This window comes from Heteronotia binoei, chromosome 6, assembly GCF_032191835.1.
Source record: "Heteronotia binoei isolate CCM8104 ecotype False Entrance Well chromosome 6, APGP_CSIRO_Hbin_v1, whole genome shotgun sequence".
In the NCBI taxonomy this organism is placed as follows: Eukaryota; Metazoa; Chordata; class Lepidosauria; order Squamata; family Gekkonidae; genus Heteronotia; species Heteronotia binoei.
Window position 1 is genome coordinate 123,495,271 of NC_083228.1, and position 17,767 is coordinate 123,513,037.

The 17,767-nt window shown below is 43.3% G+C and overlaps 1 protein-coding gene across 1 annotated transcript in view; it reads right to left on the minus strand.

Annotated features, from left to right (window-relative positions):
- The window catches only part of PLD1 (phospholipase D1), a 169,808-nt gene extending 152,276 nt beyond the window's left edge, over positions 1-17,532 (minus strand). Inside the window, exon 1 of the mRNA XM_060242509.1 lies at positions 17,370-17,532. The gene's annotated coding sequence lies outside the window, so the exon portion shown is untranslated. The remainder of the gene's footprint in view (positions 1-17,369) is intronic.
- Positions 17,533-17,767: the final 235 nt, after the last annotated feature.

The window sequence follows — 17,767 nt, forward strand, 5'->3', positions numbered from 1 at the left end:
TTACCTCCATCACTTGATTGTGTACTTTCTAGGTTGTGTTCCACATCATTAGCTGTTCCCAGGGTAGGGCAACTCATGATGCAATAGCAGGACAGCCCATAGCAAGGGAACCTAAACTTGGGGGTGGGATTGAGAACTCAAAGAGGCTATTTTTAATGGCGTTCCCATGGCACAACTGCCCCTGGTTCATATCTCAATGCCCACATATACACATGTAGCATAGAGAGATAATACATTTTTTTTTCTGTTGCATTGCTTATATACATTTAAATATAAAATATTAACTAACAGATTTGCGGTGCAGCTACACTTAGAATATTGTTGTGATCACTCCAACTGAAAAGGATTTCAGAGTTACACCCACCATTTGAACATGTGCAAAAGGCCATGGAGCAATTCTTGCTTTCTCTTAAACTTACAATGTGGTTGCTTCTTTGAAGCCGTATTTGCGAATCCTCTTGCTATCTCATGGATTAAAAGATAGAAAGTATACCAGCACTGTGTAGTGATTAGGCAGGGTCGCCATTCTTTTTGAGCACATGGGCACTTTTGGAATTCTGACAGTATGGTGGGCGCAGCCGCAAAATGGCTGCTGCAGAAGGTGGAGCCAGCCACAAAATGGCTAATACAGAAGGTGGAGCCAGCCACAAAATGGCTGATGCAGCTTACCTTCAGTCACTCAGTGAAGATCCTTGTGCTGTGATAGCAGCTGCCACCAAGGCAATGTTTCCAAAAATCTGCACAGCCAATCAAATCTTCCTGGTTCAATCAGACAACTTTAGTGTAGTGGTTAAGTGTGCGGACTCTTATCTGGGAGAACCGGGTTTGATTCTGGTCTGGACAAAAATTTCCTAAATGAATATTTTGTTATACAAGGACCTCAGAGCAGTATACCCTTCCTCTTTAATCCTCACAATAACACTGCAAGACAGGTTAAGTGGGCATGGGCCCAAAGTCATCCACACAGTTTCATGACAGTGAAGGGACCTGAACTCACCTCACTGATCCTAATCAAACACTTTGCCTGCTCTGTCAGGCAGCACCTCACTGACTGCCACCGAAACCAAATGCTGAATTTGAACAAGCCTTGAACAGCCTCAAACAATCACCGAGTGGCATCTAAAGATAACAAGATTTTATTCCAGTTTGGATTTGGATGGATTAGTGCCCCTTTTCCAGATGGGGCAAAACTCACTGCATTGCATCTGAAGAAATGGGCTCGAGTCAATGAAAATATATGCTGCAATAAAAATCTTGATGGTCTTTAAGGTATCAATTTGGTGTAGTGGTTAAGTACATGGACTCTTATCTGGAAGGACCGGGTTTGATTCGCCGCTCCACCTTGAGTCAGTCACAAGTTCTCTCAAGGCTGTTCTGCTCAAGAACAGTTCTGGGAAAGCTCTCTTAGCCCCAACTACCACACAGAGTGTCTGGGGAGGGGAAGGGAAAGAAGATTGGAAGCCCCTCTGAGACTCCTTTGGCTATTGAAGGACAGGGTATAAATCCAATCTCCTCCTCTTCTCCTCCTCCTCTTATTTTGCTGCCAGAGAACACCCCTCTGAAATGAATCTAAAGCAACGGGGTTGGAGTGCTCTTGCCCTACCTTTTATCATAAACATTTATCACGTTGGTTACAAGAACAAGCAGACACAGATTTATTACAATAATTTAAAAAAAGAAATAAGGAAACACATTACCTTGGCATTTGCTATTTCTGCACAGGACAATTAAATCCATTTTACAACAAATCTGCCTACCTGTAATGCTTTTATTCTCTGAAACTATCCAACTGAAACTAGCCTCCCTAGGCTGCTTTATAAGCCCTGGTAAAGAATAAGACGGACATGGCCCTGACCTGGATAGCCCAAGTAAACCTGATCTCATCAGATCTCAATAGCTAAGCAAGGTCAACTGTGGTTAGTACTTGGATGGGAGACCTCCTTGAAATACCAGAGTCAGGAGGAAGGGGTAGGCTTTATTCACCCTCCAGCCCCCCCCCCAAGTCACCAGAGGTCCATGTGACTTCCAGGTGCTCATATACAAAAATGCCAAAAGAAGAAGGCTATAGAAAGAGGAGATGGGCAGGGAAGTTGCCTTCTTCTGTGTTCTCTGCTTGTGCTGTGTAGGATCCAACCCATGGGGTGAGTTAACTCTCCTTTGCCCAACACCTCAGTCCAGATTCCCACATTTCATGCCCATGGCTGCTTTTTTAGGACAAAACATGATGGGAAGTTCCATTATGGAACCCTAATGTCATGCTAGACCTGCAAAAAATGGAGAAGCATCTGGAGGACTGATAACAGTCTATTAACGCTACTGTTGCCATGCTCTTCCAGTCAAAACAGTATATATTTTTGCTGTTATAAGCTGAAGATATTTGTCCTTGTGCCTTTTAGCAAAATCAAATGCCTTATTCTAGGGTTATACTGAACAACACAGCCTGTGATTTATTTGATGATATTCACAATCTTCCTTGCAAAGGCCCTGAGTTTGTTGCATAAAAATGCAACAAGATGAAAAAGTTGGCATCAAGACAAGCATCATTGCTCGTAATGGTCATAATGACATACTGGGTTGGTTCCAGCAAAAAAATTCCACTCGGGCTAGAGCTGTTCTGCAAGCGCAAACTCAAGTAAAAGGCAGCAGTAGACAAAACTACATTATAGTACTGTGGATACTATAAAATATAGGAAGGAAAGTGCTCAACCTATATATGAACATATGAAGCTGCCTTCTACTGAATCAGACCTTTGGTCCATCCAAGTCAGTATTGTCTTCTCAGACTGGCAGCAGCTCTCCAGGGTCTCCAGCTGAGGTTTTTCACACCTATTTGCCTGGACCCTTTTTAGTTGGAGATGTCGGGGATTGAACCTGGGACCTTCTGCTTACCAAGCAGATGCTCTACCACTGAGCCACCGTCCCTCCCAGTTTACACATGGTCTCACATAAGCAGAACTGTGCTAAGTGGTTTTTTTTTTGCTTCTGTGTTGCCATTATGTCTGTTTTGAGCAAATACCTGTGCAACTGAGATCTATTTTTCCACATTTGCAACATTCTTCCAAATGCACAATCATTCCTCCCAAGTATTTCTTTCTTTCTTTTTAGAATGAAGAACAGTTTTTTGAAGTTTTGACACATTAAACAATGAGAAAGCATATGAAAAGTTTCAGATACATAGGAGAAACAGCTAGCTAAAATAACAACTGTGTAAATTTCAATCTTAATAACAGATATGATATTAAACCCTTAGTTGAACATTCAATAGCTGATCTTGTAGAGTCTTAGTGCTTGTAGACTTAGAAGTATTTCTCATGGCATCTTTATTTTAATTCATATCTATAATTGGGTACTGTTATTTAAGTTTAAATCCAATTATACATTTTCACACTAGGCTTTTATTATAAGAATCATGGTAAATGACATCAAGTTGCAGCCAACTTATAGTGACGTTGTAGGATTTTCAAATCAAGAGACAAACAGAGGTTGTTTGCCATCGCCTGGCTCTGTATGGAGACCCTGTATGGAGATCCTTAGTAGAGTTGCCAGATCCAACTCAAGAAATATGTGGGGACTTTGGGGGTGGAGCCAGGAGCAAGGGTGTGACAAGCACGATTGAACTCTGAAGGGAGTTTTGCCCATCACATTTAAAGGGACTGCACGCCTTCCAAATGCCTTCCCTCCATTTGGAATAATGAAGGACAGGGGCATTTTCTTTGGGGGCTCACAGAATTGGATCCCACGGTCCAATTTTTTTTGTTTAAACTTGGGGAATGTTTTGAGGAGAGGCACTAGATGCTATGCTGAAAATTTGGTGCCTCTACTTCAAAAAACTGAAGCAAGGGGGTGGGGCCTCCAAACCAGGAGATCCCCTGTCCCCAGCTGGGGATTGGCAGCCCTATTCCTTGGTCTCTCATCCAAATACTAACCAAGACTGACTTAGCTTTCAAGACCTTACAAGATTGGGCTGGCCTGGGCCATTCAGGTTGGGGCTTTATTATAATAGATGCAATTAAAGACTGGGGTTTTGTTTTTCTTCTTGTTCCATGTATAATAATTCTTACCTGCCATCCTTTTTACTAACCATGTCCTGAAAGGCTGACTGCTAAGATGTCCTATCAGATTCTAAACAGATCATCATTCCAAATGGAGAGCTGTCCTAACAAATTAGTAGATGAGAGATGCTTACTATAAAATATTAATGTTAAAGGGGGAGATCAATTTATATTTGGATGTAAATCAAACTGATACTCACTTCACAAAGTACATTATAAGTTTCTGTTTTCCCCCTATTCTAGTAGATAGCCAAGGTCTGTGCATTCAACATGGAGAATTTTTTGAAGTAAACTAGTCAAAGATTGCTCTAGCTATGTTGCATAATAGTATATTCTCAGCTCAACTCTTGAACTCCTTTGTACTTATATAAAGAAACTGCTGCAAGTCTTGAGTGTTTATGTTGTCAAATAAATTTGGGCATTAATTTTTTTAACCGGATATCTCAAATAGCAGAATTAGGTTTAAGGGAACAGTCAGGCATGAAAACAAATTATCCATGGTGACAAGTTCACTTTAATTGTTTTTCTTAACCATCAAAGCAGCTTGACTAAAACTGTAATGCTTTATCCATGTCCAAGTGTTATTTATTATAATTGTATCCTGCTAAGATAGAAATGTCCTCTTGCAGGCAGATTTCAAAATATTTAACCAAGGTGATATTCCAAGGGACAGAATGTTCTTTAGCTATCCAATTCTTTATGCCTCTGTGCATATTTGGAGCATTTCATTCTGATTTCCCGAAGTTCATTTTATATCTAGATACCAAACAAATACTGCAATCCCATGCACACTAATCCTGGAGTAAGCATAGGTGAAAATACTGGGGTTTACTTCTGAGTAAGCTTTCTGAGGATCCTGGTGGAGACCAAACTGCAGGTCACAACATTAGCACAGAGGCTAATATTAAATCGATGTGTTCTAATTTCCAGTCTCTGCTCTTCCGTGTCTAAATTATTCCATACGATTACTGTCAGCATTTCAATGGACATGGCAAATGTGGGGATGGAGCACTCAGCCATATATGACTTAATTTAAGTAACTCAGAAGGACAACCATTTGCCATTATTCTAGCCCTACAGTTTTTATACATTACCCATGTGTTTCAAACAATAAAATATCTAACTGGGGAATCTTACGCAGAATGAATTCAGTCTTACTGAATTCTGCTGTAATCCTGAACAAAGCCACAGCTTTAAGAGGCTAAGAAAAGTATAATTTTGCTTAGGATTACACTATCGGTCTCCAGCTAGCTCCTAGTCGAATATCCAATGCCCACTTACTCTATTTTATAACCTTTTCCTAACTAAGAAAATATATTTTAAAATCTCATCACCTGAGCCATTTAACTGCCACTTAACCTCTATATCTAATAGTGAAATGTGCCCCCCCCTCCCCACATCTACTGATATCTAAATCCACAGATCAGGGCTACGCTGAGACTAAACAGATTTTCCTGCAAACCTGGGATACTTCCCCCCCCCCTCAAATACACTGGGGGTTGAAATTCCCACATTCGTAGAAATTTCTTCTTGTTGGCTCATTGATAATTTCAAATAAAAACTTTCCCATGGTATTCTTTAACTGACTATCCAACGTAGTCAAAGGCCTTTTCATTATTAAAAAAACCTGGGGTGCATTATTGTTTTTTCTCAAACAGCATATATGAAGTATATAATACAAATTGAGACATCCATCCCAGATATAAAAATTGTCTGATCCTTCTTGCTGCATTTGTAAATTATTTAATTTAATGGTGACCAATGGCTAGAGTGCTGAGCTGCTAGAGTGTCACACCGGAAGTAGTGTGGCCGCAGAGTGAAGATCCACACACATTTTCCCACCTTCTTCAGCCCACTAACCAGATGAGCACTGGCAGGCATCGGGAAAACAATTACCAGAGTTTGCCTGTCATTAGCTGGCACCTGGTAAGCCTAATTATCCTCCAATGTTTTTCTTTAAAAGTAGGGGATCTTTTATCAATCCTTTTTATCTTGCTGTTCCTATATCAGGCTATTCTATGGTTAAATATCATGTCCCATTTTATTGCCTTCTCACTTTCCCCTTCTCTCTTTTTTAAATTTAAAACCATTTATTATAATGTAATATATTGTAGTAGCATATTATCAATTGTTATTAAAAGTTAATACATATATATAACATTTTCTCCACCCCAACCCCCTTTTGGTGACCCCTGGAAGTGCCAACCCCCTTAACAAACAACTCCCTATTACTATTTTATTTAATTAGTTATAAGGTAATAAAGTCTATCTATTAAAGAATCTTTCTTCATAAAAAAGCAAGAAAAAATACCAAAGGCTATAATTGTAGTCCATCCTCACGATAGTCCTTCTTATTCATTCACAAAGAAATAAAAAAGTTATAATCCAATAATCCCATTTTTAAACTGTAATCCATATATATTCTTTAAAGATTAACCATTGTCAAAGATCACCAAATGTCCTTTAACGTTCCATTGTTTTTCAATATACTTTTGAAACTTTCTCCACGCAATTTTAAACTTCTCTAAATCTTGTTCTTTTAAGATTCTTGTAAGTTTGTCCATTTCACTCCAATGCATAACTTTCTCACTTTCCCCTTCTCAACCACTTTGCTGGTACAATGTGAGAGAGGTTTTGGTGGGAAAGGGGGGAAATAAGAACGTGTTTAGAAGGTTGTGACCCTTCCCTCAGGAGAATGTGCCCACTTTCAATTGTGCCCCCCACCCACTAAGAAAATCTGCCTAGACAGACAGAAAATGTGGTCTTGTTTAAGGAAGACAGCTGCACCTTTGTGATGTCTGACAACCTGATATCAACCCCCACTCTCACCTTAAGCCTATCTGCAGGCCTAACAACCAGCACATCTCACGTTCAGGAATAACGGTCATGTTAACAAACCTGGAAACGGAGGGTTATGAAAGAATGTAAAGAAGAGCAGTGACCAGCTGCTGTCTAGAACCCAAACAAGTAACAGCATAGGAGTTGGGGAAGCAGAGATACATTCTCTTGAGTTTGAAGAAACTGAGGGGCATATTATCTGTTGCTCTTTAGCTGGCTCTGGCAACCAGTGGGAATATTAAGGGAGGGGATGTTGTGGATGGGAAGCAGCATCACAAGCATGATGACATCACTTTTTTGGGAAACCCAGAAGTGATGGTGGTAGCTCTAGCTATCACCAGAAACTCTATGGTAAAACCATAGTTACCTGTATCCTAGAGCTACTGTCATCACTTATGGAGTTTCCCTGGAAGTGACATCATCACTGTCATGAAACCAGTGAGGCTTTTAAAAAATTCTTCCTCCACCACTGTTTGGAGCAGTGGCAGGCACCAGGAGCTTGGGGGGAGGGGGGGTGGATTCTGTGACCTGACTGGAGGCTTGGTAGCTTTAGATGCCGCTGGATATGAAAGGAAATCAGCAACAGGGGTTAGAGAACAGCTATAGTGGCAGACAAAGGTGAGAGTCTTAAGGGACTTACAGAGGGAAGAAGTAGGGCTCAAAGACACAGAAAGGTGAAGGGAATCTTGTTTAGAAGGGGTTGGCACTCATGTACCTACTCAGCTTATCATTAAAGCCACATTTTCCCACATGGTCCCAACATTTAGTGGGCAATGAGAGGTGCCATATAGTAAAACTAAGTGCACGAAAAGGTGAGGGCCCATTGATTATAACAATGCCTTTCTAATTAGAGGGCAAATTATGAACTTCTCCTTTGTCCTCCTTTCCAGTGTTGTGAAAACAACAGAATAAAATAAAATTGACCACAGAGCCATTAGAGGTTCTCCATTCTCATGTATGTACCAATCAACATACTTGCATGCTGAGGAATCAAAGGAACAACCCCCTTCCCTTTCTCTTCCATCTGTTTACACAGATGGCTTCTTGGTGATTAGAATACCTCTGAAATACACGCAGAGTGGGAGAGCTGTCTGACAACTGAGAAGCAGTGGCTGGGATGTGATTATAACATTTTTCACTTCTGTTGTTTCATCTGCTTTTTAATTGAGAGTAAATACCCACAACATTCTGAGGTGGGGGAGATCATGCCTTTGGATCATGTCTAAGCTACAAGCAACATGGACAAAAATCTTCAGTTTCATGCTTATATAACTTCAGCTGATGTGGGCAGCATTCACGCTTCCCGTATCCCAGAATCTATACATGCAGCAACTGCTGTCTCGGCAACGACAAAGCTGTGGGGAGAATAGATCTATGCACATCTTTGTCTTCCCACGAGGTTTGCCCACTCCTTGCAGGAGAAGAGACACGAAGCCAACCAATAAGATAAGAAATAGAGATAAACTAACAGCTCCGTATTGTCCTGACTCTGAAGAGTTTAGAGTGCCAACTAAGTGCTATGATGAGATAACTCTAAGTTACGGCAAGTATATCCCAGAGATCTGGAGATACACAGGTGGCAATGAAAGAGAAGGAGCTGTAGCTCAGCTGTAGAGCATCTTCTTGGCATGCAGAAGGTCCCAGGTTCAATCCCAGGCATCTCCAGTTAAGAGGATCAGGTAGTAGGACTTCTATCAAAGACCCAGGAGAAGAGAGGTGTTGCTGGTCAGAACAGACAACACTAACTTTGATATACCAATCATCTGATTCAGTAAAAGGAGGCTACATATATGTGTTTTAGAGAAGCCAGACCCCCTGGTATAGGCAGTGGTCCCTTGGTTTTGGGTGCTCCTTTCTGTTCCCACCCCCCCAAACAGGCAAGAAGACAGAAATACATGCAACATGCCAGAAGTGACATAGGCACATCGATGTAATTAGTGTGGGGCAATACTCTGGTCTTGGGACAAAACTCTATGGTAGAAGCTAATTCTATCATAGAGTTTTGCTCCAAAACCAGAGTGTCACCCCCCATGCCTACATCACTTATATTTTTAGCATTCCTCCCTGCTCCCAGTAAGTTCACTCTCCCCCCATCTCCCGTTGGTAGGTCAAGGGATCTGGCAACCCTAGCGTGTTTGTGTGTTCACATCAGCATGAGGGTATAAGATGAGGCTGTACATACAATATCTAAAATGCTTCTCAGTTCCTCTGGGGTGACCATGAGGGTATCATGACCAGTCAGTGTTCCAGGTTAACTAACAGCACATCCAAAACACATTCCAGAACCAGTTGGAATGCACAGGGGTTTCTACAGCAGAGACACAAGGATTCCTCTGTAGGCATGTCAATAGGAAAAAGATTCCCAGAAAGTAATACTGGGGTCCAGGGGAAGCGGAGATTGTGGTTTTGCATTTATATAGTCCTGGATGGCTCAGACTGGCCTAGTATCTCAGAAGCTAAGCAGGGTCAGCCCTGATTAGTATTTGGATGGGAGACCTCCAAGGAATACCAGGTTGTTACAAAGAGGCAGGCAATGGCAAACCAACTCTGTTAGTCTCCTGCCTTGAAAACTCTACAGGGTCAGCCTGGAGTTGGCTGTGATGATGGCACTTTCCACCACCCACCGCCAGTCCTAGATGATGCAATTTACAGTAAAGAAGACATTCAAGAGGAGAAGTTGGGAAAATCTTCTCTCAGGACTGCTGCCACACATCGCAGACAATGGCAGGCTAAGCAATTCATTCGTCTGATTTGGTCCCAGGCAGCTTACTCCATATGAAAGCCACTACTGTAACATACAAGTTCTCCACCTTCTGTGTAGAACATGCCCAAAGGGAATGAAACTTCAAGCCCTGAACATGTTTAGAATTCTGTGAAATCAGGACTACAGATAGAAAAATGATTGTCTCCTCCGCAGGGAAATTATATACACAGTTTGGAATAAGTTATTAGCACAGGGCCTGGCTTTACAAGTTTCTAAAACATGTTATATTCCAAAAAAATATATTGTTCACATTTGGATACCAAACAAGTATGTCATTTCATTATTGCCCTATTTGCCAGCTACCAACATACTGTGATTGTAACATCCTCTAGGAAAACTGTGAATATCAATTCCCTATTAAGAAGAAGACTGCAGATTTATACCCTGCCCTTCTCTCTGAATCAGAGTCTCAGAGTGGCTCACAAACTCCTTTATCTTCTTCCTCCACAACAGACACCCTGTGAGGTGGATGGGGCTAAGAGAGCTCTCTCAGAAGCTGCCCTTTCAAGGACAACCTCTGCCAGAGCTATGGCTGACCCAAGGCCATTCCAGCAGCTGCAAGTGGAGGAGTGGGGAATCAATCCTGGTTCTCTCAGGTAAGAGTCTGCACACTTAACCACTACACCAGATTTGCCATTTGAACACAAAACATGGGGAAGGGACAGCACTGAGCAATGCTATCCCATCTGAAGAAGACTGCTATAGCACAATATCCAGTTAAGCATGGGTACAGTCACATAAAACTATCAGTCCAGGAAGATAATATTACTCCTTGACATCTAGTATTCTATGTGGCAGTTTTTTGTTGTTGTTGTTTTTAATAAGAAGAAATGTTTTATTGAGAAATCTGCACCTACAGTCCAAAGTAATACATTCCAGACATCAGTTTCTCATAAGAACATAAGAGAAGCCATGTTGGATCAGGCCAATGGCCCATCCAGTCCAACACTCTGTATCACACTGTGGCCAAAAATTTATATATATACACACACACACATATATATACACACTGTGGCTAATAGCCACTGATGGACCGTTGAAAGTAACAACCCAAGAAGGAGTGACAAGGAACAAGAGGGAAAAGCACAAGACAACAGTATTAGCAGAACTAGCGCGGCCCATCTCAGGAACATTTGAGTGTATTTGTACTCTACAAGCAAGCCAACTGTTTAAAAAACGAAACAGATCATGGGACGGCCACCTCACTGACCACTCCATAAAATCAGACTTCTTCATGAGCAGGAAGCCAGATCAGGGAATATTAATTAGTAATACAAAAATAAGAAAGACCATAATATTTGTAGAAAAAAACTTTGCCAGTTGGTATTGACGCAAAGTACATAAGGCAAAGTAATCGTCTGCCTTTAAAGGAACAAAGGAAGGGGAAAATACACTTAAAGAGTAATCTCAGAAATTCCAAAGGAACTAAAAAAATATCTTCCCCCAAGGTAGTGTTTAAAGCTGGAGGGCAGGAACAGAAGTGAAGGAGAAATTAATTCCATTCTGAAGGCCTGATCTGACCACTCACATTAGCTATGGAAGCAGACAGGCCACACCAAAAGTGGTTGGTTTGTTTTTAAGATCTGGATATGAATACTTAAGCCCCCTAAAAATACAGTTTAAGCACTAAAGCCAGGTGAAAGGTATAAGAAAGACAATGTCAAGTAGTGATTAGAATGTTGGGACTGGAACCAAGGAGACCCGGGTTCAAATTCAGGAGAAAACGGGCAATTCATCATCTGCTCATTCTCTGTTAATCTTGCCTACTCCACAGGATTGTTAAAATAATATGGAGAAGCAGATCACCATGTTTGCTGCTGCCTGCAGCGTAGAAAGGGGATGGAATTTTTAAAAGTGACATATAAATGCGCAAGCCCAAGCAACATACACATACACTATTCAGGAATAAAGTGTGTTTGTGGCTGCCTGTTAAATATGAACTGAGGTGGCCAGTATAAGCTTGCTCCTACATAATGGGAGAAACGGCCTTGAGCCCTGCAACTGAACACACCCTGCAAGGGAACAGGGGAAAGCAAACTGCTCAGTCACTCCTTAGCTAACAGGACTTGGGGGGAAATTCCCTCCCGCTGCCAGAGTCAGACCCTAAGCAGAACCATTTTACCAAACCTCTCAACAGCAACAACAAAAAGTCAATGTGTTGCAGCAATATTGCAAAATCCTGTTGTCTTGCAACTGTTGCAAGATTGCACCTACCCCAAAGGATTTAAAGGTTTCCAAAGGTGTGTCAGACTTGATTTAGGGCACCTTGGAATCTGCAGGCTAAGAGTACAACCTCCCACCCAGCACCAGTCATTGCTGGTTTTGCACTGGCCACCCCATCTCTTCAAGGATGCTATCCTCATCAGATATCACACTTAGGAGACCAATCACTGCATGGGAGCAGTGCCAGATTAAACTCTGTGGGGGACCCTAGGCAGTAAAAATCTCGGGGGCCTTCCTCATAAATTATCTCAGAGTTGGAGCACCCACCCCGCTGCCTACAGCCCCTGCTGCAGCCTGCAGGCACCTTCTCAAAAGCCCCTTAGACAAAGCTTTGGGGGAGAGGCAGACAGAGGCAAACTTGGCGACGCCACCAGCAGCAGCCAGACCAGGCAAGTTGGGCAAAGAGTGGCTCAGTTGCTGGCTGTGGGGGCAGGTTGGGAGGGCTACAAGCAGGATGAAAAACAGGGTGGGGGGAGCCAGCCCGGGGCTCCTAAAGGTGTGGGGGCCCATAGGCAAGTGCCTACTTGGCCTAATTGTTAATCCAGCCCTTAATGGGAAGGGGAATTCACACATATCACACAGTAAAATCCAGTTGGAAAGTGCCCTGAAAGTGCATTATTTAGTGGGTGTGACTGCAGCCTCTGCTGACTTACTAACAAAGGGTCACAGCACAGCAGTGAGTATTTCTCAAGAGGAAGATCGACAATTCAGACCTCAGCATTTAAAAAAACAGGTCAAAGGAAGACTTTTTATTGGTAGAGCTGAGTGGTTGCCTTGCATCAAGATAAGTTCCAGGCATGACTGGTTTCCACAATAAAAGAGAAAGAAAGTTAAACTAGGTGTTTCATTCCTTTAAAAGCAGAGCCGGCAAGCAATTTAATAAATGGGAGATGCAATAAAACACAGGAGTTCTGTGGAATTAGAAGACACTGGGAGCCAGGGAAGTGGGACTCGAGTAATTACATTTTCTGAATTATGTCAGCATGTATAAACAGTATTTCTAAGAGCGCAGTTTCTAAGCCAATTCCTTATTGTGTCAATTAACTCAATTCCCCCACAAAGGAAAGAGGCTCACAGAATACTACGTATGCAAGTGCCATCCAGCCACGTCCAACTCATGACAACTCCAGCCAGGGGCCTTCAAGGCAGATGAGGTGGTTTCCCATTCATTTCCTCTGTGGAGTCTTCCTTGGTGATCTTCCATCCAAGTATCGACCCTGCTCAGCTTCCAAAATCTGATGAGATCGGGCTATACCATGCTGCCTCCCCAAAACAATAGTGTTCCTTAATCTAGTTTTTATCCTTATGAAGAGGTAATTTAAATTTACAACTGCAGGGGCGTTGCTGTTGGCAACAACACATCATCCCCAGCCCTTACTATATTTTCAGTGACCGGAAGTCAGTTATCATGAGATGGAATTCACTGGGTGGGGACGATGGGCCCAACCTGTGAGTTCTGTCACAGACGTACATGGCTTGCATGTTTTCCTCTAGTGCTGCAAATGCTGTTCCTGTTCTGAGTTGTACTCCGGTGTGCATGCAGAAGGAGCTTCAGCTACCCTTACCCCTATGATCAGGGCTGGTTCCAGGTTTTTGGCAGGCACGTAGCCAGGATTTTAAAAGTTGGGGGGCATGTAAAAAAGTCAGGGGGCACTTAGGGGCTCCCTGCCCTAGCCGCCATGACTCAGGGCACCCGACTCAGGGTGCCTGACTGATTGGCAGGTCCTTTAAATGCCATGGGAGGGGCAGTGGCTGCTCCTAGGTACCCCTCCCATGTAATCTGAATTCTAGGGAGAGGGAGGGGTGGCCCCCAGCCTTTCAGCTTTCACCCCTGCAGCAGTGGCAGGGGAAGGGAAGGTCTGGGGCACCTGAGATGAAGTCAGAGGCAGGACCCCCATAGGCCCCTTCTGTAAGCTACAGGGGATTATCAGGGGTCAAGGCCCCCTTCCTCCTCTGACCACCACTAGTACCCCCACTCAGGCCTTCCTTCCCCTGCTGTTTGTGTTTCCTTCCTTCCCTGCCCATTTCTCAGCCTTCCTACTGACCGCATGTCCTTTTCCTAGTACTGCGTGCAGAGAGGGTGCAGATGCCTGAGCAGGCATTTGGTAAGTTTAATGTAATTGCTTTTATTAGTAGTTACTATTTGCGAATACAGCTAGGGACAAGGAAGTTATGTATTATATCTCTCAGCTCCATATTCAAGAGACTAGAGCAGTGGCCCCCAACCTTTTTGGCCCCAGGGGCCGGTTTTGTGGAAGACAGTTTTCCACGGACCGCTACCCCCTGGACTAGAGGAGCTTATTTGAGCCTTACGGCTTAGAAGAATATTTGAAATGGGAGACTATCTGGAACCCTGTCACCAGCTCTCTTAGCCTACAGAAAATCTGTGGGATTCTTGCATCAAACGTTCTTTCTCATGTGCAAGTCGCTGAAATAGAGAACTGACAAGACCGCATAGTGGACTTTTTAATGTTAAATAGTTAAAAGGTATGATATCGTGGAGCTTTAATGTCTGTTGCTGATTTCCCTTTTTTAATAGTATTGAAAGTTGTTGGTTGTTAACATACACTGGCATTTTGTTTCCCGGTGTGCATCTTTGCTAATTTGACCATTCCTTCCCTGGCTCCATGCAGTTTGGGAGTTCTACAGGAATTGGCCCTGAAGCCCTGGCAGCTGCCACACCTGGGGGTCTGCTGAAACTGTTACCCCCAAAGGTCCAGAGGGGAGCTACTTGGCCCACTACAGAAGGCTGGTGGGTCAACTAGATCCTTGCTCGAGCCATTTCTGTTTGGGATCACAGTGCTGGGTGGGTGGGGTAGAGGGTCCTTCTGACAACATGCCATAGTCCTATCTGAGCAGGAACAAGATCCAAGGCTATAGAGGAGAACACACAGATCATATATGACCGTCACATAGTTCAGTTTGAGTCTGTGGTCCCATTCACTGAATTCCATCTCATGGAAATCTACCTTATGCTACAATGAAATTTGTTCATCTTAAAGGTGCTACTGGGCTCTTTGCTATTAACTCATTTTATTGTAGTATAAGCTTTTGAGAAACACAGCTCTCTTCGCCAGATGAATGGCTGGCAAAGAGAGCTGTGTTTCTCAAAAGCTTATGCTACAATTTTAGTCTTAAAGGAGCTACTGGACTCTTACAGGGGTGTCAAACATGCACCCCGGGAGCCAAATCAGGCCCCCAAGCAACTGGCTGTCATCTGCTTCCTTCTCCCTCTCTCTTGCTTCCTTCTGCATAACAGCTTGCTTTGCCAGATTCTCTCAATTGCACAACAGAGCTACTGAGCCAAGTCTCTCTTCTATTGGATGAGGCTCCTCTCCCTCCTGGTCTCTTGGTGAAAGAAGGAAAGAGCCTAAACTTCTTTTGCCCAGTTCCCTGAATCCCATGGGAGAAATGCAAAGAAAGTACTTTTAAGACCGAGTGCTAATGTTTTAAGGGGTTTTTTTTAAATTTTGTGTTTGTTTGTGTCCTTTATAAAGTTTATATCTCTGCTACCTAATCATAAATAGGTACACACATGGCCCGGCCTGACAAGATCTAATTTATGTCAGATACGGCCCTCATAACAAATGAATTTGACACCTTTGCTTTACTATTTTGCAGCAACAGACTAACGTAGCTAACTCCTCTGGCTCTATTACCTTGGGTAATTACTCTCGCACTACCCATGAACACATACTGCTGAGACATATATGCCAGAACTGTTATCCAAGTAACTTTGCTGCTGGTGAATCCATTTGCAGAAACTACTTAGAATTCTGGCTCTTGGATCACTCTCACCTCAACAGACATATATATCTGAGCATAATCTGAAGCTGACTTATACCCAATTGGACCAATGGTCCATCCAGCAAAATGCTGTCTACTCTGACACGCAGAAGCTCTCTAGAGTATCAGGGAGAGGAAGAACTTTCCCAATATAACTGCCTTAATGAAGACTACCAGGTATTGATCCTGGGATCTTCTACATGCCAAACACATGTTCTGCTATCGAGCCATAGCCCTTCACCTTCATGTAGCTCTTCAATACACAAGCAGCATTTTCATACAGGATGCAGCCCCAGGTCTTGTTCAAGAATCACACCCACCAATCTGATGTACTCCCAAGTCATCTACAGAAATGCACCGATCAATAATTTCTGGCATCCACCTGTCCCAGTGTATCTGACCCCTCCCTCCCCCACAGGGGTTAAGCCAGGAATCTGGCTGGTTAGAGACCAGCTCTTTTACACTGCTGACTAGAGAAGACGACCACAGGCAATGGAAGCCAAGATGCTACCATCACAGGCAATAATCGTCCTGCTCTTGGGATCCAGTGACCCCCCAGAGAAACGCCATCATCTCTTCAGCAGCTCCAAGGTCTACCATACTCCACAAGGACAAACATGTTAATTTGCCTTACGGTGAGTCAGGCTACTGGGTCTGTCAAGGTCAGTACTGTCTACTCTGACTGGCTGAAGCTCTCCAGGGTCTTGAGTAGTATGACCTACCACCCCAGCCTTTTAAGTGGTGATACTGGGGACTGAACCTGAGACCTTCTGCCTGCAAAGCAGATGCTCCACCACTGTGCCAGAGCCCAGTCACTCTACACTGACCATGCTTAGGGGAGCTAGAAGGTTACCCTTTTACGATAACAGGTTGTTCCCCTGCCTGCCTGTTACTCATTCTGCACAACGTATTGGTATCCCTTCAAGGCACTCCAGAGTGGAAGGGGCCAGAACTTCCCAACAACGAGATCTGGGCTCCCAGCATCTTAGGATGTTGTCAGGAGCAATGCGCGAAAACACTCACGTGCCCATTCATAACACCAATCAGGAATGGGTAGCAATCTTTGTACTAAAAGGACACATTCTCTGGCCCTGTATGACTGTGCATGGGGTCTCCTTGACTAAGAAAAGATCCTTGTGGGACTCAGAAGCTTGTACATCTGAAGCAGCAACCTGGTCCCTGAGACTTGCCCTGGGTGTCACTCATTCGTCTATGAAAATATACAGAAGTTGCCAATCGAGACACCCCTCAGGCTATTAGACAGCTTCAAAGTCCATTATGTAAACTTTAGGAAGCCACTTCCCCTGCAGTGGGGGTTAAGAATTCCTTTCCACCATCCCTTTTTAAACTTTGAGCACATTTGCATATAAACAAAATGGTCAGTAGAAACGCCTGCCAGGAAAAGTCATTTTAAGGACTTGCCAAAAAAAACAGGTGCTCTTTAACCAGGGAGTTTCTGTTTCCAGTCTCTCAGTAACTAGGTCACCATATTATTTATTTTAAAATTAAAAAAAAAATTACCAGGAACTCAGTGTTCAGTCATTCACACACACACACACACAAACAAACACACACATTAGTAGAGACCAGGCCGCAATTTTGACAGCTTTTCCTCTTGTTGGCCGCTCCATGTTAGTTGGACAACAAGTGGCAAGAAACAAAATGAAGCTCGGGCAGAAAGGGAATGAAGTGTGAAGTTTACTAACCTTGTGCCCCCAGGGAAGAAGCTGCCCCATGATCCTTTTATTTGATTTTACCAATCCACTCTTTTCGGTGTGAAATCAAATATCCACGCTAAGGTTCCAGTGAAGAAAACTAACAGGAGGGTTCTTTTTAGTCCGAAAAGGCAGGCAGTGTCTTGCGAAGCGCTTCAGCCCGAGTCTATGAGCTGCCTCCAGCAAGGCAGTTTAAGGGAGAGAATCCAGCCCCCAAGAGCGCTCCAGCCTATGAAGCGGAGCTAATAGAAAGGAAAACCACTCCCTCTGTGTGAAGCAGACCGCTTGAACGCAAGGGAAAGCAGAAGGGAGGGGAGTCACAGAAGCGAGGAGTGAGACTTTCTATGTTTGGATGCTGCAGCAGGTCTTCCTAGGAACCAAGAAAAGAC